We start from the raw sequence: 17654 nt of genomic DNA, 5'->3' as shown, positions 1-17654 counted from the left end.
ACACATGCAAAAACAAATAGGGTTTTCATTCCCCAGTGACTGTTCCTAGCTTAGAGAAGAAAGTGCGAGTGTCTGATGCCCCTACATCTAAGGTCCCCGTGGTCTGAGCTCAGTCTGCTTTACTTTATCTCTCGCCATCCCCTCACACTCTACTCCCCAACATCCCACACCTCACTCACGGTAGATGATTGGTGACTTCTAAGGGCCCTGTGACCTTTCTGGGCTCTGTGCTGCTGCACATGCTCTGTTATCAGTGAGGATGCCATTAGAGAAGACTCCAGCTAGTGCTGTCTGGCACAACAGTGACACTTACAACATCACGGAACAGCAATGTGAAAGGCAGACAGGGCCATCCCTTTGCTTTGTCGCCCTTGGAAATTTTGATACACCCTTAGGCTGTCTCCCTTCATTGTTACAGGGTGCCTGTGGTAGTTCTAATAAGAATCCTTTCTAAGCACACTGATGCTTAGAGGCAAAAAGAACAAAAGGTGTTTTCCCTTTAGAGTCAAGAAGCATTTCTTAGAGGGCATATCAGACGTTCTTTTATATCTCACTGGCACAAACTATTACATATTCTACTCCTAGGCTAATCAAACAAAATTAGTAAGTCTACCCAATCTTTTCTTAAGGATTTTATGGACAGCGGTAAGGCTGTTCTTCCTTGGTTGAGCAGAACAGGAAACTAAGAGAAATCCAGAAATAAGAAACTTAATGGCTACTGATTGAGCAGCAGGAGCACTAGCCACATCGTAATTATGGCCTGATCCTTCTATCCACCGGGTGGACTCCTTTATGCCCTTTAAGATTCAACTTAAGTTACCTCTTCCCAAGCCACAATCTGTATAACTACAAAGGTTATGTATAAAGTGAGGAACTGGGGGTGGGGTGGGCAGATAGATTGGCCTAGGAAAGCGAAATGGAATAGATAGTTATGTATAGATGAGAGGGTGGGAATGGGGTGGGGGTGGGGGGGTCAGGGAAGGGATGGAAGAGCAGGATGAGGGAAGGAATATAGGGAGAGACAGAAAATTAAGGGCCATTTGAGCATAGTATCGAACCTAATATAGAAGAAACTCCATATATATATATATATATATATATATATATATATACATACATACATATATGTGTGTGTATATATGTATGTGTGTGTATATATATATATGTGTGTGTGTATCTATCTATCTATATCTATATCTATATATAAATGATCTAAATGAAATCACTAGATGATAGTGGAGACAATGCTCCAATTGGATATCTCTCAGCACCAAATGAGGCTCCCAATACTGGGATTTGGTTAGATTTAATTGAATTGTTGTCCAAAGAGGTGTCATAGGAGCCACCAAACAACCCAGACTGTTGCCAAGGCTATAGGTTGCTCTCCACAAACCGACAGCAAGACTCCATTGCTGAAGACAACGTCTACACAAGTCATTGAGAACAGAGAAGCCAAGCTGGTGCCTACATAGAAACTTCATCCCTAGGGTGCTAGCGTCTTTGGTACAGGAAGATCTGTTGTACACCACCAAAGAAGAAATATAAACACCCTGCAAGATATGCTAGGACAGTGGTGGCACAGGGCTTGTGGGAGTGAACAACCAATATCTGGTTCCACTTAAGCTCCACTCCACAACTCATACTCAACACTGCTTGGTTGGCCAAGAATCTAAGACTAGAGAGTCCAGGGACCTAGGGTAAAACTAAATGCTACTGTTCTAAAAAGAAAAGAATAGTAGTAATAAAATTATTCTTAATGACATTTTGCTATACTTACAGATAGAGTGCCTTGCTCAGCCATCATCAGAGAAGCTTCCTCCTGCAGCAGATGGGAACAGATACAGAGACCTACAGTCAGATATTAAGCAAAGAATGAAAGACCTTGGAACACTCAGCCCTGAATGGAATGTCTCTATCAAACCCCTCCCATCATGATACAGGGAAACCCACTGAAGAGTGTAAGAACCCGAAGTGAGGGATGGACAACACTAAGAAAACAAGGCCCTCTAGGTCAATGTGATTAGTGTACATATGGACTCGGACACTGAGGTAGCATGCATGGAGCCTGCAAGGGTCTGCACCAGATGGAATCGGAGAGATGAAAGAAATGGACACATGCCTCTACCCCTAACCTAACTCAGAAGCTATCTCCAATTGATAACAGCTTGCAAATGAAAATTTAGTTTCTTTCAAGGGAATCTCAATGGAGATATTCTTAAGGGTATCTCCCTTCTGCATGCCCAGCAGCAACAGGCCAACAGAAAATCAACTCAACAGCATCTTTGGAGTGGGGGTTCATTATCTCAAGACATCATGTCAGAGCTCCTTTTTAAATTTTAATTTATTTATATTTTCCTTCTTTTTACCCTACATGTCCTTTATGTATATATTATTGCTTCCAATTTACTGTTTTTATATGATTTCCAAGTGTGCAAATGAGTGTGTCACTGCATCTATATCTATTTCTTGTGTCTTCTCTTGGGCTCTTTTCCATCTGCTTGTTTTGTTCTATTCTGATGTTAGTTTTTGTCTTGTCTTGTCTTTTAATTATCAATTAGAAGCCTGTTTGTTTCCTAAGGAGAGACAAAAAGAGGACGGATCTGGATAGAGGAGAGGTAGGGAGAATTGGGGGTGTGGGGGAGGGACTGCAATCAGGATATGTTGTGTGAGAAAAAAATTATTTTCAAAAAAAGAAAAAAAAATGACCTCTTCCCAGCAGCCTTCTGTGATAGCATCACAAGCAGAATCAAATGTGTCTCTTTCTGAGTTCCCTGGGATCGTATTTCTACCGTAGCATGGATTACAAAGCTGAGATTCTGCTGGCTTTAGACAAAATGAAACCTTGGAAGGAAGGCAGAGTGCTCTAGTAATTCTTCAGCCCAACCTTGAAAGGAAGAAAAAGAAAGAAGGGAGGGAAATTGGGAAGAGGAGGAGAAAGAAAGGGGCAGAGAAGGGAAGGGAGGGGAGAGGAGGGAAGGAAGGGAAGGGGAGGGGAGGGAAGAAAGGGGAGGGGAGAGGAGAGAAGGAGGGGAAGGAGGGGAAGGAGGGGAATGAGGGGAAGGAGGGGAAGGAGGGGAATGAGGGGAAGGAGGGGAAGGGGAGGGGAGGGAAGGAAAGAAGAGGGAAGGGGAGAGGAGTGGGGGAGGGGAGGAAGAACTTCTATGTTTGGAAAATGAGGGTAACTTTTTATTTTCTAATGATTCCTTTAAACTTTACATAGGATAATAGAAACCACCCAATTCAGCTTTCAATACATTCTGGACACGATGTGCCTCCCCTTGGATTTTTCACCTGTCATTCTTTCTCCCCATCCCCACACCTGCTTCCTGCGTAAGACTGTACAGAAGCTGCCTCTTCAGTATGTTGCAAATTTATCTCAATCGAAGACTTTTTTTAAAAAAACACAGATCACGGAACTAATCAACCCCAGTTCATCTTGGCCTGTCCTGGTGCCCTCTGTTTGGTTGTCTTAAAGGTTTCTCTAATGACATGAATTCTCTTCAGTTCTCTATTAGCAGACTTTTTAAGAGGTATCCTCTCTGCAGTGTAAGGCTCAGAGCTGCACTCTCCTGAACATCCTTCACAAACAGGCTTGTGCCTTCCTCTCCCCTCTCCCCAGCAGTCTGGGCTTCATTTCAGATCTGTCCCTCTGAGCTATGCCTCCCTCCCCTTGCTAACACTTCTTTGTTGCTAAAAATAGGTGATGTCCCTTCAGAGCAAAAACAGTTGGCAAATCAGCTTTTATAGGTACAGCTTTACACGGGGCTCTGTGAGATGGAGGAACGGATAGATTAAATACAAGAAGTCAAAGAACGCCTTCTCCTCTCTGTGGACCCCTACATTCCTCAAAGGAGTTTACAAAGCCCATGTAAAAATAGCAACGCCATCCTCATCAAAAATGCACACTATGAAGGATGCTAAGTGAGACTTTGCAAAAGGCTGAACAGTAAATAAGACAGCTGCTCTGAAGAGCACCAGAAAAGGCTTAAGGAAGCATTTAATTAAAGGGCCCCAAGGCTGGACACAAACGTAAGCTGTGGATTATGATATTTTAACAAATAGACCTTTCCATAGAAAACTGAACCATGTAATATGGCTAATTTCCTTTAGACAACAAAGAAAATCTCCTAGATTTCTGTTCCGTAGATCATCTTACTTTGTTTCTGTCACCTTGTGTTTGACTTCTGTTTGGTCCCCTATATTATCTTGTGGAGCTTTCTAATGTTACTTTACCCCTGAAAGAAGAGTCATTGCGCCACCTGAAGCACTCTTCTCGGCTATTTCATATGCCTCTGCCTTCCGACAGTTTCTCTGCCCATGAAGGTTTTCTATCAAGCACAACATTGGATACTCCTTACAAATGATATAAGTGAGTTAATACATTTGTCTAAGTGGATCCATGTCTCTTACGGTATCAAGTCATGAATATACTGTGCAACATAGATGTGTATGTATATATTCAGGCACACACTTGTCCATACACACGTTTGCATTTCTGAAAATCATGTCTGTAATTGCATCATTATACTCTCTTTGAAGGAAAGCAGAGAAGCCACAGTTCCGAATACAATTACTCTGAGTCTACAGCTAAAGGGAAGGCACCACCCCAATCCAATGCTCAATCAAATCCTATCCTGTTCAGTCTGTGGGCAACTGTGCTGCCCTCCTTATCAACCAGTCTCTTCTGGGTCTACCCTCTCCACTCAAAAGTCAGCACCTCTTTCTCCCAAGTTCGTGACAAATCCCCTGCTTTCTATTCAGTAGTGGTGTATCAAAGTGGTGGCTGAGAAGAGTTTCTCAGGTACAACATGACCCTTCTTTTGGGAGCAACTTGAGAAAGCGCTACAAGATAATAGAGGGGACCAAATGGATATCAAACCTAAGCTGACACATTCTTTAGGCCATGGTTCTCATAGCCCAATTTGTAGGCCTTCTGTGATCTATCCAAAAATATCTAAATAAATAAATGGATCCTTTATGAGTATACATAGTTCAACATGTTAATCACACCGAAGTACACAGGGAGAGAATGGGTAAAGATGAGAAGTATTTTCTAATGTAGATTAATAAGATCATAGAATCACAGTGGGAAGGAATATATCATCCCAGCAAAGCTGTCATTGACGAGCTCCCACTTATTAACAGGATGCCTCTGTGTAAGGAAGCTGAGAGCCATCACCAAGGACACCTCCCAATCCTAGCAGGGCTCTCTCATAGACAAAGGTCAATATCTGACTTCTTGCAGTTCCTACAAGTCTAATATTCATCATAGGCCCGTGATGGTGATTAAAATCTAGAATGGCTAATCACTGAGCCACCATTCTTGTTCCTAAGCATCTAGTGAAAACTGTATTTTTTTTTTCATCAGTGGATCTTTGCCTTTGGGAATAGCATTTCCATCCACCTCACTACATAATCCATAACATTTCTGAACCCAAAACATGTTTCAGATGAGTTAAAACTCTTTCTCAAGTATACAGAACACTCTCTCTTCCCAACAGGCCCAAGTAGGAATAGACAGTGGCACTTAGGTGTCAATTTCCTAATAAGAATATCTTCAGACAGAGTAAGTATACAGCTTTAAGAAGGGATTGGTTTTCTTTCAAATCCAGATCTTACTCTGCCTGTTTGATATGAGGGGGACTGGAAAGTTCCATGAGAAAATGTCTTTAAATTGGGCAATTGGAAACACCTCGTGGTCAATTTGTAATCATTCCTGTTTACTCTCTTAAATGTTCTAGATGAATTAAAAAGGCATTCTTCAAATGGAGATCGGGTCTTCATACAAATTGTATAGTGTAAGGATGCTGTGCATTTTGTGTAGTTCGTGCTAATGTAAAAGAATTGTACTTTTACAAGACCAAACTTTACAAGAGAATCCAAGGAGTTAGCATTCTAACAACAACAAATGAAATGGATATCTTCCTTGAACCCAGTGATTCTCAACCCATTTTGAGGGTCGAATGTGATACATCCTGCAGATCAGGTATTTGCATTATGACTCAAAACAGTAGCAAAATTACAGTTATGAAATAGGAGCAAAAATATTTTGAAGGTTGGGAATCACCACAACATAAGGAACTATATTAGGCATTAGGAAGGCTGAGAACCCCTGCTCTAACCCCTCATGAAGTCTTTTTTCCCTGAGATAAAGCAAACAATTAACACAATAGAATGATAGGAATATATGTGCTCACACCCCAACTCTAAAATAATTTCATGATCATAATCAAATCACTCGATTTCAAATTTATCACCAGAAAAAAAGGGGGGAAGCTGATAAAACTTGATGTGACTCTTTACAAGTGAAGTGAGGTTTCAGTGTGGCTCAGCACATGAAGATGGACTTTTTAAAGCACTGCTTCAGGCAGTACAGTAATACACTTTTGCCAAGCAGAGACACTTACCTGGAATGATATTGAAGCTTACCTCTGCTTGTATGGTATCAAAGTCTTGAGGGACAGACTAGAGGAGCAGTGAAGAAGCGAAAGTCCCAGCTATTCCTACTTCTCTTTCACCCTTGACTACCTCTGTGAAGTCCTGGTAGGACCTTAACCAGCTCACCAGCATCTGAGATGTCTCAGTTTCAACGCTTCTTCAGAAAAAAAGTCAGGCACTACTGGACTGGAGAGATGGTTCAGCGGTTAGCCTCACATGCTTCTCCAACAGAGGACCTTAGTTTGGTTCCCAGCACCCACACTAGGCCACTCACAATCACTCCAGCTCCAGGGGCAACCCCAGCCTCTGTAGCTGCACCCACATGCACATACCTATGACACACACACATATAATTAAAAACAATAACAACAAATCTTCCTTTTAAAAAGAAAAAGGTAAACACACTAACAGACTTGGATACTGCCTCCCAAAGTCTGAGAACAGTTCTGAATCCCTGATTTGTTACTCTGTTGCCACTGGCGTTACTAAGGTGTACTGGAACTTCCTACAACCTTGGGATGGGGTCCGTGAGTGGACTTGGTAAGGTGGGCAAGCAGTCCTTGGATGCAGGGGACAAGTTCCATGGGACAACAATGCAGAGGTACCGTGAAGAGCAGATGGTTGCTCTCCACAAGCTACCTTAGAATGTTTTGATGTATTTTGTACCAAAATATAAATCTCACAATAAGTATTTCCCATCATGGCACGAGTTTACTAATCCCATTTTTAGACAAAGACAAAGAACTGGCTTGTGAACTAGTTTAAGGGAGTTACTGAAATTCTGCCACCAAATTCTTAAGTGTATTTAGGTCTGAGTTTTCCGATTTTGTGTTGTGTTCGTTATAGGGACCTATGTAGTTACTTCTAAGGCATTCAAGACATTTCATTTTTAATCCACCCATCCTATCTTCTCTTTTCCCAGTAGTTCTTCACATTAAGATGCAATAACCACCCTCTCTCATTTTTATCTTTTGGAACAAAGTCTCATTTTAACCCACCCTTGCCTTTGTGGCCTTCCTGCCTCAGCCTCCCAAGTGGATACAGCTCCCAAGAGATACAGCTTCATGCCGCAGGCTCCCTTTTCTGTTCTTTTAAGGTAAAGCTCATATACATAAGACATGGCTTTAAACACAAATGCACAAACAGAAAAGCAGCATTCTCAACAAGACAAAATGATGAAGGCGATGTGGTGTGCTCTGCAATACAAGGCTTCTCCAGTTATGACCTATGGACCACTGGAAAAGATGCAGCTGTTGGGGATCGTGCCTAGGTAAAATTTTCTTAAGGGTTTTAAGTTTATTTTAATGTGTCAGGAAAAAAAATACATCCATCACATCAAAGTTGTGGCTGTTTCACTGGTATTTGCAAGTGGATACGGCATAGTAGGAACCACTGCCCTGGTCTATGTTGTGGATGTAGCCCACCTGAATCACAAAAGCAGGATTCAGATATGGTCACAATGTTCTCAGTTCTTCGCTATAGTTTTGGGGACATAGGAAGCCTGAGTACTGTTCATCCAAGGGTTCCAGCAATATAATCTCAAATCCTGAACTCCTATGTGCTATATTGTACTCTGATCTGAGATAGGCCATTCTGTCCCTGGAAATACAGTGGAATAGTTCTAGAAAGGACTAACTGGATCCGTGTGGGTTATTCAAACCGTTAAAGCAAGCACTGTGCTCTGTGGAGTCAGCTTTCCTTGGAAAGAGTTTGTGTTTTTATTCATGTGCATGTGTCTGTGTCAGAGATGTATGTCCCATGCATCCAGATGCTCAGGGAAGACAGAAGAGGACATTGGACCCCCTGGAACTGGACTTCTATCATTGTGAGATGCCTGACTCTCGGTGTTGAGAACTGAACTCAGGTCCTCTGGAAGAGCAGCAAATAGTCTTTTACTCCTAGGATGAAAATTTTAAATTGGCCAAAAATTTAAATTTGATTGTTCCTAGAATCTGGGGCTGAGGGTAGCCTTAATTAGACCATAAACCCAGACGAGAGGGAAGGTATAGCTCTGCACAAGAAAGCTGAGGAATTATCCCTCATCTGCATAATGAGAACAGTAACTCATACAATAGCGTCATGAGGATTAAAGGAAATAAGCAATTTGGGTTGATTGCCTGATGGATCAGGTGAATGTTAGACTAGCAGCCAATATAGCTTTTGCTTTTGCTACTAATATGATGATTTTGGGCTGGAGGAGTGGTTTTCTACAAACAGTATTAGAGTCACATTTGTTATCTTCATTATTTTATCAACCTACAAATGAAGGATAATTATTTGAACGTAACCTTTACAGGGCCATTAAGGGAAACTGTTTCTTCCTGCAATTATGGCCTTAATTTGTTTATCATCCCCATGATAATTGAGGTACTCTGAATTACCACAGTGAAATGTTCAGCGTCTCACCAAGGAGCATTTTGCTTTGGCCTTAAATGTTTATCATGATACTGTCTTATGTAAATGATTGCTGAAACCAAGAACAGTTAATGATGCTATATTTAAAAGGATAAACTAGGAGGTTATTTTCAGGGCACTTAAATGACTTGGTGATTTAGTGTAACAATTTATATGAATTGCAAAGTTAAAAGTGCTAACAAAAATTAAGCGACAATATTTTCAAGAGCCCACGCTGCTCTTGGAGCCCGTGCTCTTCTCCTTTTGGAAAGCATGCTACATCAGAATACTGAAAGCAAACACTAAGACTAAGGTATAAAATAAAGCCGGTGTTGCTCTTAGCACTAGGCATGGTACCATTTGCAACCCCTTTTGCATTTTGTTTGTTCATTTTTGAGACATGGTCTCACTATGTAGCCTCAGCTAGCCTGGAACTGTCTATGTAAATCAAGCTGGCCTTGAACTTGCAGTTATCCTCCTGCCTCTGTATCTTAATTGTACTGGGGCTATAGGCACTCCCCATCACGCCCACTCAAGAAGAATCCTTGAAACTCCATACCTGAGCATAAATTTTAAAAGTCATCCATACTATTTGTACCAAAAGAATATATGAGTAAAGTATACTTGGCTCGTGTTTTGGAGCAAAGATTATCATCTATTGGGATTACCATAAAAAAAAAATACACACAGCAAATTGAAGCGTTAAGCTTCTTTGTATATCAGGGTGTCAACAAAAGATAAAAAGAAGTCAAGTCTTTTGAAATATAGCTACATTATGTTTATTTAGTCTTCATCCAGGCAAACCCCAACAATGATCATGAGAAATAAGAAGAGGAGAGGCAAACTTCTACCTAAATATCAGAAATTTTAAAAATGCAGACTAAATAACAGAATTATAACACTCTGGGACGAAATACAGTAGTGACTTAGAATTTTAGAAAATGTAAAAACAGTTGCCAAAGGAAACACAAAATGAAGTTAATTCTATCCAATCTCTAGAATTAAATGATATATAAACAGAGGTAGTCACACAGAGAAGGCAGCTGTAAAGACCTCAGGGCAAAGTCATTTCTGTTCAACACATTTTTATACTTACAAATGTCCTTGGATATCATTAGTGCCTTAGGGAGAACATGGAACACTGTAGTGGGTATATAAATACAGTATTTATTTTAATAGAAACATAAAGACGTGTGGCCTTCTAACAAACTCAACCAAGAAAGCATTTGAGCTTTTGTTTTTAATAAAGGACTATGAATTTTTCCTTTGGAGCCTTGAATCTATGTTCATGAGGAATACTGGCCTGTCATTTTTGTTGTTGTTGTTGTTGCTGTTGTTTGTTGTTTGGGTTTTTTCCGTTGGAACATCTTTATCTGGTTCTTGAATAAAGCTCATGCTGGCCTTATGGAATGAGCTAGAAATTGTTTCTTTCTCTTTAGTTTTTGAAAGGATTTCTGACAAATTGCAGTATCTTTTTTTTCCATTAAACAAAATTCCCAATGAAGTTCTTTGTGCCTTCCATTGTTGTCACTGAAAGATTTTAAACTACAAATTCGGGGGGGGCGTGTAAAGCATATATAGGATTATTCAGGTTATCTGTTTCTCTTGACTAAGCTCTTGTGTCTTCTAAAATCAATCTGTCCATTTCATCTGGGTGCTGAATTTGTTGGCATGGAGTGATTCGTACTATCCCGTATCATTGAAACAGCATATCCTGTGGTGATGTAAATGTTTTCATTGGCATGGGAATTTGTAGTCCACATCATTTTTTAAAATCAGCTTCAAGAGGTTTATACATTTTATTTACCTTCTAATTGAACGAACCTTCTGCTATCAAAGGACAAGTCTCTTCAACTTTTGCCTGTTATTTTTCTTTTTTAGTGCATTGATATCTGTTCTGTTCTGTGATGTTTCCTTCTTCTACGTGTTTGGGTTTCGTTTACTCTTCAGGTTTCTTAAGATGAAAAGTAGTTGTTGATTGAGATTTCTTTTCTAATTTGGGATGTAACACTCTATTTTTTTTATCTAAATGCTGCTATTAGTAGTATTCCACAAGTTTTGGTATGTTATACTTCTACTTTTATTCAAGACAAAATACTTTCTAAGTTTCTTTTGTTCTTTTCTTTTCTGTTTTTTTTTTTTTTTACTTTGTCTTGTGGCAATTTAAAAGTATATTATTTAATTTCCAAGTACTAATAACTTTTCCAAAAATTTTTCTGTTATTTATTTCTAATTAACTATTGTGGTTAAAGAATATACTTTGTATGTTGTGAATATTTTAAGTGTGTTAAGAATATTTTAAGAATATTTTAAAAATGTGACATATGGTTCACGATACATATACTTTTTCATAATTTATTTTTTATTCATATTACACCCCAATTGCAGCCCGTCCTCCCAATCTTGCCCTTACAAATCCCTCTCCCATTACCCACATCCCTTCTCCTCAGAGAAAGGAAAACCCCCCTTGGGTGCCACCCTACCCTGAGACATCGAGTCCCAGCAGGCCTAAGCACATCCTCTCCAACTGAGGCCCAACCAGACAGTCCAGGTAGGGGAAAAGATCCAATGGCAGGTAACAGAGTCAGAGACAGCTCCAGCTCCATGTTAGGGGACTCACATGAAGAACAAGCTGCACAACTGCTATAAATGTGTGGGGACTTAGATCCAGCCCTCACATGCTCTTTTGTTCATGGTTCAGTCTCTGTGAGCCCCCGTGGGCTCAGGTCAGTTGACTTTGTAGGTCTTCTTATGGTGTCCTTGACCCTTCTACAATATATTCTTTAAAAATGTATATTCCATATCTGCTGGAAAAGGGTCCTGTAATTGTCATTTAAGGAACTCTATTAGTAGGGGTTTTCAAGTCCTTTATTTATTTGTGTGTGTGTGTGTGTGTGTGTGTGTGTGTGTGTGTGTGTGTGTAGATGAGTATATATAAGTAAGAGGGTGTGTGTGTATGTGTGTGTGACATGAATGTGGAGGCCAGAAACCAATATCAAGTGTCTTTGTCTTATATTTTGAGACAGGATCTTTCACTGAACCTGAGCTCTGGGCGTCAGCCTGTCTCTACTCTCTCCCCCCATTTCCCTCTACTCTTTCTTCTAAGCTAGGAATACAGACGCACCCTGCCGCACCTGCATAAGGATCCAAGTCTCAGGTCCTCCTGCTTGACAGTAAGTAGTTTACCCACTGAGCTATCTCCCCAGTCCTGTTTATGTTTTTATTGATTTTCTTTTTGTCTTGAGTCACTGAGAAAAGAATACTGAAAACTATAATTTCTGTCAGTTTAGTTTCCTGTACCTTGAAGTTGCATTTTGAGTTGCATAAATGGGTGAACTCTTTTTATTAATCCATTTATCACTGTGAAATGACACTCATAATTCCTGGTGCTCTTCTTTGCTCCAAAATCTACTTTTATAGAGGGATTTTAACCCATCAATATGATTACTCTGGCAAGGAAGCACATCAAAAAGATCTAGGTCTGTACAGACCTCTAATCCCAAACAATGCTGTCTAATTGAGGGGCAGACAAAGTGACAAATCAGAGAAAGATTTGACAGAATGGGTCAGAAATAGGATACACCCAACTCTCATGAGAACAGACAGGAAAAGAGGCTACCAAAGGGCAGTTCAGGAGAGAGGCGGAGGGAGATCAGTTGAGTTTGGAGTTCAGTTGCGTTCGTTCATGTAGTTCCACAATGGAGGCATAATATTATTGTGCACTGTGTGAAGATTCAAATGCTGATTTCTGCCTCCCCTATATCTGGGTGCAATCGTTAGTCAGAGAATCTCCTATCTTAATCTTGTGTAAATGCCAGCTCTCCAACTGTTCCCTGACTCATCAATAAAGAGAGCTTAACAGCCAATGACTGAGCAGAGGAGAGAATAAGAATGGACTTACTGCCAGTCAAGGAGGAGGTGAGAAAGAAAGGAAGAAGGGATTAGCCATGGGGTGAGAGTCCAGGAAACACCATGAAAAAACAGCTTGAGCAGAAAAAGCCGTAAAATGCACATATCTTGGGGATTAGGGCTGGAAGGTAGCCAGATTAGCATAGAAGATTAAAATAGAGTAATTCTGCTCAGTTATTGTAGCCTTAAAGCTTGTTAAATAAATAACATAGGCCAGACTCAATTATTTAGGAGCTACCTGGATAAGAAAACTAACACTTATTAAAAATCTAATAACACCATTCAGTTCACTCAGTCAGTGCAGTTTTTCCAAGCAGAGCAATTCATCCAGAAGCTGAGAGAAGTCAGTTTGAATCAGTCAGCTTGGTGATTAGTTTGAGCCAGAACAGCTGAGTTGAACCAGCCATCCAGAGTCCAGAAAGAGCTAGAAAGACTGAATTTATTCAGTAGTAAGTCTCAGAGGCTGAAACACTCTAGGCCTAGGTTAGCAGATGGAGACTGGAAGCTGAAGCCTTCAAGGTCCTGGTTTATAGAGCATTGGATTGTATGAAGGCTAGAAGCTTCCAGGCCTAGGCCTAGGGAAAGTTAGAAAGAAACATTCTTGGCTCAGCCCAAGCAGTGTATTCGTAAATCTTGGGTAGAGCTCTCATGTCATTCCTTCCTCTGAGGAAATAAACCAACTTTTATAACTTTTATATTATTTAGTCACTCCAACTTTTCTTTGAATAGTGTTTGTATAGACATCTTATTCCATTTTTTATTTACCTTTTAAGCCTACTTGTATATTGTTTCTTGTAATGTGCATATACTTTGGTCAAATTTTAATATAATCTAATCTCTGCATTTTTATTAGGAGTTTAAAGATGGGAGAGGTTTTTCTAATTTTTAAGGATTAATGTGATTTGATGCCCAAGCACAGATTCCTTCTACTCCATTTAATTACTCTACAAACTCTCTTCTATAGCATAAGCTAACACATTCATAGGATCTAAGGATTAGGTTTGGTCTCCATAGACTCATGTGTTTTAATTCCTGGCCCATGGGGAGAAGCACTAGTAGGAGGTGTGTCCTTATTAAAGTAAGTGTGTCACTGTGGAGGTGGGCTTTGAGTCTCTATGCTCAACCTCTGCCTAGAACTCTCAGTTCCTACTCCAGCACCATGTCTGTCTGTAGGCTGACATGCCTCTCACCTTAATGATAATGGACTGAACCTCCGAAACAGTAAGCCATCCCCCAATTAAATGTATTCTTTTATAAGAATTGTCTTGGTCATGGTATCTTTCACAGCAATAAAACTCTAAGTCATGTAGACATATTTGGGACCACTGCTCTGCCTGTTCCCACAACAGTGATTGTTCTATCCCCCTCCCTCTCTTGGGTTAACTGCTAATCCATATTAGTTTGTCCAGAAAAAGTCTGGGTTGTTTTGGTTTGGTTTTTGCCTATGTTAAAATCAAGGGTTTTTATTAGTTGTACACACTCCATGAGTCATCTAAATAAACTTGATGTTAACATCTTGTCAGACTATCAAATATTTTCTTTATTCCATGGGTTCACTTTAGTTAGGGCTCTTTGATGTCCAATATTTTAAATGTTTCACAAAGTCAAGTCTGTCTGTTTTTTCTTTTGTTGCCTGTGGCTTTGGTGCTAAAATCAGAAAGTTATTGCTAAACTCAATATCATGAAGAATTTCCCTGTCTCCTGTTAAGAATTGTATAGCTCCAGATCTTATATTTAGGTCTTGGATCCATTCTGAATCATCCTTCTATTTTATGACAGATAAGGTTCAAACTTCATTCTTTCATATGGAAATATCACATTCCAGCCCCATTTGTTAAAGACTGCCCTTTCTCCCTCAACTATTTTAGCATCAATATTATAAGAGTTTATGACACTCTCTATTCTGTTCCATTGGTCTGTCTATATATAAGATTGTTTTGATTACTGTAGAATTATATAGTAAGTTTTGAAATCAGAACTGTTGAATATGTCAGCTTTGTTATTTTCCAAAAGCATTTGGATTAATTGGAGACTCTTGATATTTTATAAGATTTTTCAGAAGAGATTTTCTATTTCTTCAAAAGTCTCTATTGAAATTTGAAAAGAGATAACATTATACCATAGATCCTTCTGGGTGCTTTGAATATCTTAACAATAGTAAGTCTAAAAATGATTCTTTAACAGTTGAGTAGAATTAATTTTTTAATTGTTTTTAATTATCATTATATCATTTTCTCCCTCTCACTTTCCCTTCCTCCCTATAATCATTCTCATGGTTTCTTTCAAATTCATGGCTTCTTTTTCTTTAGTTGCGGTGGTGGTGGTGATGGTAGTGGCAGTGGTGGTGGTGATGGTGGTGGCAGTGGTGGTGGTGGTGGTGGTGGTGGTGGTGGTGGTGGTGTGTGCACATGTGTTCTTATGTACATAGATATAGCCTGCTCAACCCATGCAATGTTCCTTATGTGTATATGATCTCAGGGTTGATCATTTGGCATTAGATACCAATTGGGGAAACTCTTTTCTGGGGAAGACCATCATTCCCCAGTTGCCCAAAGTTCTTTGCCTACAGTTGAGGCCCAAATAACTTTTCCTCTTCCTTGTTAGCATGTCCATTGGTATCTTGGTTGTTCAGGTCTTGTTTAGGCAGCCATGTTGCTGAGACTTCGTGGGTGCAGCCTCTGTGACATTTCTAGAGACAAAATTTCACAGCAAACTTGATTCTCTGACTTTTATAATCTTCATACCTCTTTTTTTAATGATCCCTAAGCCTTGGGGACAGAAATTGTGTTGTAGATGTGGCTACATAACACAGTCTTTTATTCTCTACATTTTTATTGCTTATTGTTTTCTGTAATGGTCTCCTTGGTAGAATTTATTAATGAAGCTACCAGGTCTGGACTATTCACTGGATGATTTTAAATTAAGAATTGTATTTTGTTACAAATTTAGTCAGATTTTTTACATTGTTTAGTGCATTAGTTTATTAAGTTACCTTGTTATCCAATTTTATTAGTCCCTTTAGTTTTATATTATACAGTGTGTTGACATACAGTTTTCCATGGTAATATCATTTTCATTTATAATATCTTCTTTTCCCCTGTGGCTGGTAGTAATATTTTCTCTTTAGTTTCTGGTTTTAGTAATTTAATTCTTCATTCCAGGCCAGTCTAACTAATGCTTGTCAGTTTAGTTGACCTTCTCAAAAAACATTTGTTTATTAATTTTTCACCCAGTTTCCCACTTTCTATTTATGTATTCCTTCTGTGATCTTATTTTTCTCCTCTTCTTGCCTTTGTGCTTACTTTGCTCTTCTCCTGAAGCTTCTTGTAGTAAAATACAAGGATAGTAACTTTAGAATTTTTTTTTAATGCTGGAATTTTAATGATCACTTTCCCCCTATGCAACCATGTCTGCTGAATGTCACAGATTCTAGAATTTTGTCATTTACTTCAAAATATTTTCTAGTCTCCTTTGTCATTTGTTCTTTGGCCCATTTTTATATTGGTTGGTTGGTTGGTTGATTGGCTGGTTGGTTGGTTGATTGGTTGGTTTTATCAGGGTCTCATTGTGGAGCCCTGGCTGGGCTCTAGTTTATAGCCACCATCCTGTTTCAGCTGTAGACTGCTAGGATACTAGCTATATGTCACCATGTCTAACCTGGCCCATTGTTTATTTAGCAATTTGTTACTGGGGACTTCAATCTCTGGTATTGTTCCTAGATAATTTGGGGGTTACTTCTTCACCAAAAGAATTAGTAGTGCTCGCTTCGGCAGCACATATACTAAAATTGGAACGATACAGAGTAGATTAGCATGGCCCCTGCGCAAGGATGACACGCAAATTCGTGAAGCGTTCCATATTTTTACATGCGTACTGAGCGCTTTGGGCAGGGAGGTGCGGGTCCTGTGGGTGGACAGGGTCCTAGAGGAATGGGGCCTGGAACTCCAGCAGGATATGGTAGAGGGAGAGAAGAGTATGAAGGGCCAAATAAAAAACCCCGATTTTAGATATTTAGGCTTTCATTCTAGTTTGGTTTTGTCTTTTCTTGTTTAGATACCACTTAAATTCTTGGCATTTTAGTAAGAAAGCTACCTTTTTATGGATGTTAGCAGTTTATTGACCTGATATTTGTAAATGGCCTGTTTGGGCAGGTAAAATTATGTAACGCAGTGTTCAAAACAGGAGAAAATTTTTTTTCATTTACTTTTTTTTTTAACTGTATAATGTTTCTCAAGTTAATGGCAGTGTACCTTGTGCCACCGAATTTCCAAAGTGTACCATTTTTTTTTACTGTGCTTCAAATAAATAGAAAAAATAGTTATAATACTGATCTTCAACTTTGCTATTCATGCTTCTATGCACATTAGGTTAGGTATTTCACTTGGAAAGCATGAGCGTGTGTAGGCCTTTGAGTGGCATATGCCATTTCTGGGAAATGTAACAGGAGGCTAAGTACTGCTTTCTACAAATGGTGCCCCCCCCTTGTTTAAAAAGAAATGCATACTGAAGTAATTAGGATTTGTTTGGCATTATAGGAAGCAGGCTGGTGCTCAGCATTTTTAAATGGTTATGTTAGAAAAGTTGAACTTGCAAGTCTTAATTCAGGAACATGTATTAAGATTATGGATGGGTGAAAACTATTGGTAGTGAGAGAAAGGGTTTGTTATTTTGGTTAAATGGATCCTTTATGGCTCTATCTAATACTCTTTCCTTGAAAGCTTTTTGAAAATGGAAAGATCATCTTGTTGCGTTTCTCCCTGTTGTTTTTTAAAAGAATCCCAAGCCCTACAAATGGCTTGTACTGAACTTTTGCATTTGAATTAAAGATTGTTAAACATTGAAAAAAAAAAAAGAATTAGTAGCTAGTCAAGTAGAGCAGGGCTCCAAAGTAGCAGCTCTGAGAAGTCCTTGCT

At 39.4% G+C, this 17654-nt stretch overlaps 1 long non-coding RNA gene and 1 other non-coding gene across 3 annotated transcripts in view; one reads left to right on the top strand and one right to left on the bottom strand.

Annotated features, from left to right (window-relative positions):
* LOC115031773 (uncharacterized) overlaps positions 1-17654 on the bottom strand; it is a 125418-nt gene that overhangs the window by 88958 nt on the left and 18806 nt on the right. For both annotated transcript variants that reach the window (XR_015048715.1, XR_003837437.2), the window contains exon 2: positions 1778-1819. This is a non-coding gene — a long non-coding RNA (uncharacterized LOC115031773). The remainder of the gene's footprint in view (positions 1-1777; positions 1820-17654) is intronic.
* On the top strand, positions 16499-16605 carry LOC115031868 (U6 spliceosomal RNA). Its single transcript, XR_003837504.1, has one exon. It is a non-coding gene; the product is annotated as a U6 spliceosomal RNA (small nuclear RNA).

The sequence above is a fragment of the Mus caroli genome, unplaced genomic scaffold (assembly GCF_978045245.1).
Source record: "Mus caroli unplaced genomic scaffold, Mus_caroli_1 scaffold_10, whole genome shotgun sequence".
Classification (NCBI taxonomy): Eukaryota; Metazoa; Chordata; class Mammalia; order Rodentia; family Muridae; genus Mus; species Mus caroli.
The sequence above is the reverse complement of the archived record's forward strand: the minus strand, read 5'-3'. Positions and strand labels throughout refer to the sequence as shown.